The 11,967-nt window shown below is 39.6% G+C and overlaps 1 protein-coding gene across 3 annotated transcripts in view; it reads left to right on the top strand.

Annotated features, from left to right (window-relative positions):
- Window positions 1-5,695: 5,695 nt before the first annotated feature.
- Window positions 5,696-11,967, top strand: part of LOC128605325 (signal-induced proliferation-associated 1-like protein 2) — a 204,165-nt gene continuing 197,893 nt past the window's right edge. For all 3 annotated transcript variants that reach the window (XM_053620635.1, XM_053620634.1, XM_053620633.1), the window contains exon 1: window positions 5,696-6,144. The gene's annotated coding sequence lies outside the window, so the exon portion shown is untranslated. The remainder of the gene's footprint in view (window positions 6,145-11,967) is intronic.

Genomic DNA, 11,967 nt, shown 5'->3' with positions numbered 1-11,967 from the left:
GGTCCTAGACCTATTCACTGCCGAGAGTGGAGGTGTCTGTAAAATGTGTTGTTAAAACTTGTTGTTTCTACAGCCCAGAGAACTCACATAATATAATTAACATCATACATCACATGAAACAGGCTGTAATGATTCCTCCTGAGGTGGATGATTCCTGGTTTTCCTGGTTCTCATCCCTGTGGGGGGATGGGGTTATTGGGTAATGCACTCTGTTGTGCCTGTCTTTTCTGATCGTTCTCCTAGTATTGCTGTTCCTCCCATGTTTTCTAAAATATTTCATGTCTGTGCTGCACGTGCTTTCCGTGACTAGTAATTATGCCCTGATTGTCGAGCAGGACACTGCTCTTTAGTGTCCACAGAGAGCATGCACAGGTCCCTTTTGGGGCCTAAGAGGGCAATGATAAGTTTCAGGCATAATCTGTCTCAATTCTGAAGGTCTCTAGTTTGTGTCATGATGTACCGGAACAAAATTGTTTTGTGTTCTTGGTATGTGTTGTTTTGAGCATTCCTAATCACCCCGCCTTTCACCCTGCCCTCACCCTCTCTCTCTCTGAGCTCTTCTTCTTCTCTTATTATCTGGTAGACTAGACATTTTTAGTTCTTACATCACTAGAACCTATGTAATAGATGTTTTGATTTTATCTGTGACCTGTTCCAATTGAAATTTTTCATTCTTTATCAATGTTTCTGTGTGTTACTATGCTTTTTGTATCATTAAACTAAGAAGCTTTCACTGAACGATGGTGTCGGGGTGACTTCTTGTCGGCGTGAGCTCGGCTGAGAGGAATCAGCCAGTGCAGGGTCCAAATTCTGGTTCTGTTACTGGTATTGAACAAGAACTTAAGACCATTCTAAGAATAAAAATATCTTTTGTAACACGCTTTCTGTGTAGGAAAATTACTACACGTTTTATCATAGGTAATACATGCAAACTGTTGAGTCATTGAGGATTTATTTGTGTCTTTGTATTTAAAATAAGTGATGCATTCGTAATGATATCATATCACAGCAAACCTGTGACTACATTTCCCATCCTGCACTGCGGCCTACAAACATGGGTACCATGGACTACACTTCCCACACACGTTTACCTTCTCCGGAATTCTAATCACACACACTTGTTGCCAATCTCACACTCACTCACTCCGCTATATAAAAGACTTTTTGAACACCATGGCTTTGCAAAGTATTGAGTGTTCTCACCTGACCAAGCGTTTGTACCTGTTTCCTCATTTTGGTTTAGGTTCATTGATCTTGCTTCTTGTACTTCGTTGACGATTCTTGCCTTGCCTCGTTCATGCGTGTTTACAGATCGCCTGACCTATTTCCTGTTTCTTGACTATGCTATTGTCTCATGATTTGGATTTGTCTGCCTGCCTGCCTCTCTTTATTAAAAGCTCTTATCTGCACTTGCATCGTCCTCACCTTCATAACGTTTAATACGTGACATGACATACTGTATATTATCAACTATGCTGTATGTGTGTTATGTTAACCATCCATGAAAATCCATTTGGTACTGTCATAAAAATATTGCATGGGAGTTCATTCCAATACCAGGTATGAAAACAAGCACCCAACACCCAGCTAATTAACGTATGAAAGGCAGTATTAATAAGACAGCCATCATTGACATACAGACATTGCAAATCCCTGTAAATGTCTAAATGTAAGGCTTTTTAAGGAAGTGTACTGTTCTGTGTCACCTGGTCTGTTCTTTTTCCACATACGTCCAAGGTGCATTCCAAGTTCTGAGGGAGTTTACTAGGTTTGCATTTTACTGGTTTGAGCATTTTTATGCAGTAGGAATTAATATTTCTACTGTTATAAATTTAAGATATCCTGAATTGTTTTTTGTACTGGTAAAAAAATTGTCTTGTAGGTTTGAGAATCAACATTACATGTAATGCATTATATGATTGTCCACCTTTCTAGAAGGATTACTTCTTTGTAAATGTTCAAATCTCTCAAAGCCCATGCACAATTAACAAATGAATGGGTACAGGACTTGTAGCTCTACAAGATACCATAATGTGATAACATAGTGGTTCAAAGCCATTACAGTGATTTAAATAATGTTTTCCTTAATGTGTTACTGACAGTTAAAATAAAATCTGTTTCAATATCTAAGCATGTACAGTATATTTAAGCTTTAAATAAGCATATATTGTATACTATGGAAGTATTTTCTGTACTATTTTTAAATTGAAATTTTTGAGTTTTCTATTTGTGTATGCATAAATTGTGAGATGATTCAAATGAAAATGCTAATCGCATATTATTTTTTGCATTTTCATTTATATGACCGTATAATATCTGCTATGGAAGTGTTTTATGGACAATTTTCAGAACTAATTGCAAATTGTATTTGCAGTTACGTTTTCTATTTGTAAATGCATTAATTGTGACATGATTCAAATAAAAATGCAAATCGCTTATTACCGTTTGCATTTTCATTTACACAAACGTACAATGTCTGCCAAATTTCAAATGGAAAAGCAAATTCTCTTTGCATTTCCAATACTTTGAACAGAAACCTGTCAATCAGTGTTGGGGGTGGGAGTATACTATGAGGTGTTTGCATTTGGAAGTGACATCAGTCACAGTCGACGGCCAAGAAGGACAATGTACTGGAGAGACAATTGTGCCGATGCTTCACTGATGCTTCATTGTGGCGAAAAGGTCATCCTCAATTTTGGGTCAGAAAACAAGATGAGTGACAGTCGCATTTGGATGCATTTTAATAATCTTAAAATAAAGGCAGAATGTAGAATTTGTAAGGTAAAAACATATCGAGCAGGGTCTGCTAACAACCATCATAGGGATATTAGAATTGTACATAGAAGTTTGCACATTGTAATTGATTTTTTATTTGTTATATGACACACCATGTTCAGTTTTGAGTGTGATTTGTCTGGAATGGTTTGTGAACTTCTCCGGACATCAGAGGCAACAGGCCCACTGTACTAACGGTCAGCCCCACGGCAGCGCAGAGTGCTCGTAGAGCTCCAGGAAGGCCTTCAGTTCGTCCTGTGGACACATCTTCGTGAGCACGATGTGGGCCGGGAAGGCCGCTGCTGCTGGGGCAGCTGCCAGCACTCCCACCTGCTGTACTAGGTCCTGAAGCACCTGCCGATCCTCGGCCCGGGTGTCAAGGAGGTCCTTTATGTGCTGCTCCTGTTCGCGGCACAGCTGCACCAAGGCCTGATGCTGGTTCTGGTGCAGGGTGGCAAGGGTCCGGACAAGTTCGGCCAGCGGTGAAGACTCCATGGCGCCTCCTTCTCCTCCCAGGTTTCGGCATCAGTGTGACACCTTTTAAAGTCAGGCAAGGAGAAGGATAACAGAGGCAGACACTCTGGTGCTTTATTCCTTTATGTTTATTTGTAAACATTCCCCTCAGGTATGCCCTCCTTACCACTCGCCTTCTCCTGCTCTGCCCTCCATTCACAAATCAGCGCTTGTCCACGCCCCTGCCTCTACAGATGGTTTATCAGCACAAGATTGAAATCATCCAACTTTGTCAAATGTTGTACGTAAATATTTGTTGATATTGGTGTAATAACTTTTAAAAATTACATATACAGTTGGGGAACTAACTAGTGAATGCATCAACATTTTTTTCAGTAAATATATTTCCAATGAGGCTATTCGCATGAAATCTTCACTACCATGCGATGATAAACAGCCCCACACCATGATGCTTCCACCTCCAAACTTCAATGTTGGTATAGTTTTTTAAGGGTGATGTGCAGTGCCATTTCTTCTCCAAACATGGTGTGTAGTATGACAGCCAAATAGTTCAATTTTGCTCTTGTCTGACCAGACTACACTCTCCCAGTATTTCATAGGCTTGTCCAAATGAGTTGTAGCAAACTCTAAATGAGCTTTGGCATGCCTTTTCTTTAGTAATGGAGTCTTACAGGGTTAGCGTGAGCAGTGGAGTGCATTGCCTATTGTGTTCTCTGTGATGATGGCACCTGCTGCCTCCAAGTGTTTCTGGAGCTCTTTCCAAGTGGTCCTTGGCTCTTGGGCTACTCTTCTGACTATTCTTCTGACTCCCTGGTCAGAAATCTTGCGAGTTGCTCCTGTGCGTAGCCAGTTGATGACGGAGTGATGTTGTTTCCATTTGCAGTTAATGGCCCCAATGGTACTTATTGGAAGATTCAGAAGTTTTTAAATATATCTGTAACCGATTCTATCAATATGTTTTGCAACAATAAGGTTCCGAAGGTCTTGAGAGAGCTCTTTGCTTTTACCCATCATGAGATGTTTCTTGCTTGACCCCTTGGTAACGAAAAGCCTTTTTATAGACCATCAATTTACTAACCCAACTGATATTAATTTGAACAGATAGGAAGTATAATTACTTATGTATTTCAGCTGGTGTATGCGAGTTCGGTGCAGTATGATTCTATTCCCACCCTGATTGTAAAACAAAACATTATTGGTTACAGTGAGAACATCCTACGATTGGTCAGTGCAATGTGGCCATTATCCGATTGGCTTGAGTAGACTGTGGGCGGTGTCTACCTATTTGTGGATTTATGTGCACTCTTGACATGAGAACTGCTTCAAAACTAGTGATGTAAAGTTCAGATCATTATACTGACTCGGATCTTTGAATCTCGTTCAGCAAAATGAAAGAATCTTTTTTTCGAGTCATTTCGTTCATTTCAGCAGAATATAATTAAAATGTTACATGTTAAATTCCCCAACACATCTGGTACTTAATAAACTATAAAATAAACTATAGGCTAATGCAACCAAGGCTGAATTATGAGAAACATAAATTATTAATTAAAAGCTTAGCTGGGTCTTCGGGCTATGCAGTCGGTTAGTTCACCTCACCTCCCGATCCAAATCTTCTTTCTTTTGTCACGTCACATTTGTCACATCTGTTCTCCAGAAACAGAAATGATTAGTTCACGGCTCGAGTCTTCGGGTCCGAGTCATTCGTTCATCCCCTTTCCGGTATTGCATGGTGCATTGCCTATGTGGCAGTCACCGGAAGAACGAACGACTCGAACCCGATGACGCGAGACGTGAGCTAATCATTTCTGTTTCTGGTATTGCGTGGTGCTTTGCCTATGAAAAACGAACGACTTCACCGGAAGAACGAACGACTCAAACCTGAAGACTCAAGACGTGACCTAATCATTTCTGTTTCCAGTACAGAACCTATGCGGATGTTTCAGCACATACCCGCCCAAAAATGAACAAATCACTCTCTGAGACAACTTCATTTTGAACTAATCATTCATGAACGACACATCACTATTCAAAACCCACAAATGTGTGCAGCAATCAACAAATGCACAGGACGATTCACAAATGAATGCCAGGCAGAGTTTGTGAGATGAAAACATATTTGTAAAAAAAAAAAAAAATTATTCACAAATCTCATTTTAGTTATTTGTGAATTTAATTCATTTTTTTGTGAAACTCCTAGCATATATTTGCAGATCTCATTCTATTTATTTGTGAATATGTTTAATTTTTGTGAATTTTGCTACAATTATTTGTGGATCATAATCGATTTATTTGGAAATATGCAACAATTCTAACACAGTACTAGTAATAGTAAAATTTTGACTGTGCTAATAGAATCATCCATTTTTAAACCAGTCTGACTGTTTGTTAGTGTCTGTTGGTGTTCGTTGGTGGCTGCTGGTGTTTGCTGGTGTGTGTTGGTGTCTGTTGGTGTTTGTTGGTGTGAACATTGCAGTCATGTTTCCCAACATTCTAAATCGAACGGCCAACTTTTAAAAGTGGGTGATTGTCGGCGTTGTTCGGCGCCTGTCGATGCAGTGGGAACCAGGCTTAAGATCTATAAATCTCTAACTTTACAAGGGCCAATAAAATACAGAAATATCAAGGTCGTAAATGAGAGAAATGACGGCCCTTTTTTATGCTCTTTAAATGAACCGATGGCAGCGTTTCATAAAATCATCGCGTGAATTGAAGGGGGCGGAGCTTCCAGAGGTGCTTGGAATGTTGGGGGAAAGCAGTATCAGTGGTCGGATGGACTGAACGCCGTCAGGACGGTGGAGGGATTGGCTTTAACCTAGCGCTTTAAACAGAACCATAACAATATCCAGTTTCTATGTTAGTAAACTACTTGGATTTCGTCTACTAATCTTAAAGGTAAGGTGATTTTTCATGTAGCAAATTTCTAGCTAGAGGCAGCATCCAGTTACGAGCAAGTGTTTAGATTAGCTTTGTGTTTCTGTTGCATCCAGGGTAAGGATTTTGTCTGGGATAAACCAACAAAATACAAGCAGAATGAACGTTTCCGATTCTGTTGGAAAACTATCTTTCGTTGTCTTTAAATATGCATTTTTTTTCTTTCGCATAACATAGGCTAGCCTACTTTTTGTGATGCTCTAAGTAGGCTACGTTATTTGAGTGTGTCGCTTTCTCTCTCTATATAAAAGGAGAGAACCATTGTGTTTGAGCTTTTATGTTACTAGCATTTCTGACAAGTCATTAAAAATGGATTTATATGCTTACGACCGAGTCTACGATTGGACATTGACCAGGTCCATATTTGTCGTAGGCTAATAGAAAGAAACAGGCCTTTTACCTTTTTGTTAGTGGGCTCCTGTTCTCACCGAAATGTTTTTTTTTCTTTCTTCATTCATGCTTCACACATGACGATGCAGCCAAACCAAATACCGTGAAATAGATTCCAGGAACTATTACTTTTTTCGAACTGAAAAAAAAAGAAATTGGAAAAATATATTTATTGTTTCTCTCCGAGGCCGTTGAAGTGACCCCTGTTACATGGACTGTAGTATTTCATAACGTAAATGTTCTGGCGATATTAGCTTCGCAGTACTGATACACCGAAAGGTTGCAATATGTAAGTGACAGACCACTAGTAATTGTATCCTACCTGATTTGACACAAATGTTTCTCTTGGGTTTTGATGACTCATGTCATTCGCATGATCTAACAACGCCAATCATTTTGATCAACATAATGGAGGCCACCTTTAAATATGTTTAGCCACATCAAATGGAGGGCACAATCCAATTAAATGCTATGTAGTAGGGGTGTAACGATGCACTCCGGCCTTGATTCAATTCACAAAATGTTTTAAGCAAAATTTGAATGAAAAAATTAAGACTGAAAAGACTGATTTTTTAAAATTTATTTCTGAATCATAAACAGTGCAAAACAATGTGCATTGTTGTCTGTATAGCACTAAATAAAAAAAAATGCTATGAACAAAGGTGTACAAAAATGTAATACAGGTTCACTGTACCTTAAAAATAAATGTATAATTTCTCCCAGAAGTTATATATAATTAATTAATTAATTGTATTTATTTATTTATTTATTTTAATATTTATTTATTTACTTATTTTATAGTATTAATGCATAATTTTTTATGGATGCACAAAAAGCACCAAATTAAACTACAGTCCTAAATGAATAATAAAAACTCCCTTTCACTGCACCTTGTGGTTTATTACTGACTGCCTTTAGGAATATTATTTTACTTGTGTTTAGTTTTGATCATAGTGGTTTAATTAACATTACAGATCTTACTCATGCTCCCACTGTGTATCAGCGCGTCTACACTGCACGTGATCAGCAACCTGGCCTCGTTACTAATACATCACTTCCGTTATAATAAACAACAGAAGTTATACTGCAAGCATGCAAAAATACAGCATATAATGACAATAAACTTAAATTAAACTAAACCTTTTAAGCAGCTTGCACTAGTTTCCCCTACCCCTTACACACAGTGGAGCATTTTGGATACAAACATAAGTTTGTGCTCTTGCAGCACTGTTTGATCTCCGCAGTGTTTAATATAAAATGCGCCCCTGCCTTAGAGGACTTTCTTCCTCAGTCATGTGACTATTTCGACTCGGTCTGATGGTGACAGGTCATGTTGGGAATAAAAGGTAACTCCGACATAAACAGTAAATTGAAGAAAGTCATTGTCTGTGACTCTGGGTGTCTGCTAATGCTAGCGTGCCTATGACGTCATGCGCCGTCGACTAGGAAACGGCTTATGATTCTGGTTAGTAAAAACACCCCGCTAGTGATATTTGAGATAATATTACCTTTCTAAAATTCATACACTAGACCAGGGGTGGGCAGTCTTATCCGGAAAGGGCCGGTGTGGGTGCAGGTTTTCATTCCAACCAAGCAGAAGCCACACCTGAATCTATTGAAAGCCAAGATCAACTGATTAAACAGGTGGAATCAGGTGTGCCTCCTGCTTGGTTGGAATGAAAACCTGCACCCACACTGGCCCTTTCCGGATAAGATTGCCCACCCCTGCACTAGACGGTAGAGTACACAGTGCATAGTGTAAGCGTACAGTACTTCATTTGGGACAAAACTTTAGTATTTACTCTCCGAAGCATTTTTGGAAGAGAAGTAGCGTAATGAGTAAATCTTCCCCCTGACACACGCAGACCAACTAATCGATAGTGAGATTTGTTGACAACGATTTTCTTAATTGATCATTATCGATTTTATTGATTAGTTGTTGCAGCTCTAGTAAATATGCTCAACTAATAGAGGTGGGATTTTTTTTTTCTAATGAAAGCGTGCATTTCTTTGTGATTTTCAAATAATCGAAGGAAACAAACTATTAAACTATATACAGTGAGGGGAAAAAAGTATTTGATCCCCTGCTGATTTTGTACATTTGCCCACTGACAAAGAAATGATCAGTCTATAATTTTAATGGTAGATTTATTTGAACAGTGAGAGACAGAATAACAACAAGAAAATCCAGAAAAACGCATGTCAAAAATGTTATAAATTGATTTGCATTTTAATGAGGGAAATAAGTATTTGACTCCCTCTCAATCAGAAAGATTTCTGGCTCCCAGGTGTCTTTTATACAGGTAATGAGCTGAGATTAGGAGCACACTCTTAAAGGGAGTGCTCCTAATCTCAGCTTGTTACCTGTATAAAAGACACCTGTCCACAGAAGCAAGCAATCAATCAGATTCCAAACTCTCCACCATGGCCAAGACCAAAGAGCTCTCCAAGGATGTCAGGGACAAGATTGTAGACCTACACAAGTCTGGAATGGGCTACAAGACCATTGCCAAGCAACTTGGTGAGAAGGTGACAACAGTTGGTGCGATTATTCGCAAACGGAAGAGACACAAAAGAACTGTCAATCTCCCTCGGCCTGGGGCTCCATGCAAGATCTCACCTCATGGAGTTGCAGTGATCATGAGAACAGTGAGGAATCAGCCCAGAACTACACGGGAGGATCTTGTCAATGATCTCAAGGCAGCTGGGACCATAGTCACCAAGAAAACAATTGGTAACACACTACGCCGTGAAGGACTAAAATCCTGCAGCGCCCGCAAGGTCCCCCTGCTCAAGAAAGCACATATACATGCCTGTCTGAAGTTTTCCAATGAACATCTGAATGATTCAGAGGACAACTGGGTGAAAGTGTTGTGGTCAGATGAGACCAAAATGGAGCTCTTTGGCATCAACTCAACTCGCTGTGTTTGGAGGAGGAGGAATGCTGCCTATGACCCCAAGAACACCATCCCCACCATCAAACAAGGAGGTGGAAACGTTATGCTTTGGGGGTGTTTTTCTGCTAAGGGGACAGGACAATTTCACTGCATCAAAGGGATGATGGATGGGGCCATGTACCGTCAAATCTTGGGTGAGAACCTCCATCCCTCAGCCAGGGCATTGAAAATGGGTCGTGGATGGATATTCCAGCATGACAATGACCCAAAACACACGGCCAAGGCAACAAAGGAGTGGCTCAAGAAGAAGCACATTAAGGTCCTGGAGTGGCCTAGCCAGTCTCCAGATCTTAATCCCATAGAAAATCTGTGGAGGGAGCTGAAGGTTCGAGTTGCCAAACGTCAGCCTTGAAACCTTAATGACTTGGAGAAGATCTGCAAAGAGGAGTGGGACAAAATCCCTCCTGAGATGTGTGCAAACCTGGTGGCCAACTACAAGAAACGTCTGACCTCTGTGATTGCCAACAAGGGTTTTGCCACCAAGTACTAAGTCATGTTTTGCAGAGGGGTCAAATACATTTTTCCCTCATTAAAATGCAAATCAATTTATAACATTTTTGACATGCGTTTTTCTGGATTTTTTTTTTGTTATTCTGTCTCTCACTGTTCAAATAAATCTACCATTAAAATTATAGAGTGATCATTTCTTTGTCAGTGGGCAAACGTACAAAATCAGCAGGGGATCAAATACTTTTTTCCCTCACTGTAAACTATGGTCCTACTTGAGCAGAGATCATATGTTGCTGCAAAGTGCAGACTTCAGTTCAGCAACTACCTTTTTATGACATGTTTTGTACATGTTGCGCAGAGCAGTTTGGGAAAAATATGGTTACAGTGTATCTTCTGGTGAGAGTTTTAACAAGGTGTTTAAGCCACTGCGCTCCACTGTAGCTATGGGAGCCATATCTTTCACCATGTAGTAACAAATTGGCATCTTTCCATCTTCTTGAATCCTTTTCATAGGGTGTAACATTTTTTAAATGCTTGTGTTATCGACACCTGCTTTGTGGAGGCACTTGTTGCTGGGCGCTTGTCAGTCTCTCTTTTTTTCAGCCATCACAACAATCACAACGTGATTGTGCTGCAAGTGTTGAAACAGGTTGCTGGTATTACCTTTGGTCGCTGAAACGGTTTTTCTGCAATGTTTACATTTGACGTTATTTTGTTCGGTGTCTTCTTTACTGAAGCAAAAATGTGTCCAAACGACGGGTACTGCATTGTTCTTTGGTACAAGCTGCTCTTGTTGCTCAGTTGACTCGGTGTTAGAGTCCGCCTCCATGTTGCTTCCATGCCGCTGACTGGACGGGGCGGAATCACGTGACTACACACGCAGTAGTATGTTTTTAAGGGGAAAGTAGCGGCAGGATTTAAAAAATGAAATAACCGACAAGGGGAAATTACGTCGGTTAGAGGTTCTGAATTTCGGTTTCGATTACTATTTGATTAACCGTCCAGCCCTACTCTCAATAGTGCCAAACAAATCTGCGCTGTCAACCTGTTTGAATGGGTTTAAGCGGCACAGACAGCAGCAGTGACTATATTTGCAGCAATTTTCCGTAAATATTAACGCATAATGTGCATTGATTACTACGTTGACTACATTTTTAGTAGAGCGATTCCAGCATTATGAATGTGACATTTACAGTCAAAACTTGAAAAATAAATGTTCAGAGAATGTATTTATCATCAGTATATGGAACCATCTTTTTATATTTCCTAACCCCCTGACGATAGTGTCCAGACATCAAATATCAGTTTGTACACATGTTTTCTATTGTAGACAAGGGAAGTATATCAGCATGTGAGAAAAAAGGACACAAGTTTTTGGAGACAATATACTTTGTAGGAATTCTGTGGATTCACAAACCATATGCATTAATACAAACTGAATGGAGAAGGGTTGGCTCTCCATAGAACATAAAGTATTTATTTTATTTTAATTTTAGTTTTTTGCGTTTATGAGGAAAACCCATTGTTACGGAAATGACCTTACAGATAGGACAGTTCTGAATGCAGAACTTACCTGACTATGGACAAGCTTACAAAATGCTTTAAATACTTTAACAAAGACCTCTAGTGGGTATTTAAACCACCAAACTTTGTCCACCTGAGACATCAGTATGGTAAGGCTGCACAATTATTCGACTTTAACTGAAATCACTGTGGTTATGGATAATTTAAACCTGTGTTTACAGCATCTCTGATGCTGTTAAGGTGTAACCAGTGTGGCATTGTTCAAGACTCAGTTTAGATACCTTGAATTTGGTGTGTGCATAAGACCACAAAAAGTACAGAATTGCAAGCTAGATTAGCAGCTATATTAAATAGTTATCATATTGGAGTTCAAATTGCTGGTTTCACCTACAATCCGAAGGCATGCAAATTTGAGACACTAAATTGCCCATAGGTGTGAGTGCGAGTGTGAATGAGTGGGTGT

The sequence above is a fragment of the Ictalurus furcatus genome, chromosome 3 (genome assembly GCF_023375685.1).
Source record: "Ictalurus furcatus strain D&B chromosome 3, Billie_1.0, whole genome shotgun sequence".
In the NCBI taxonomy this organism is placed as follows: Eukaryota; Metazoa; Chordata; class Actinopteri; order Siluriformes; family Ictaluridae; genus Ictalurus; species Ictalurus furcatus.
The sequence above is the reverse complement of the archived record's forward strand: the minus strand, read 5'-3'. Positions and strand labels throughout refer to the sequence as shown.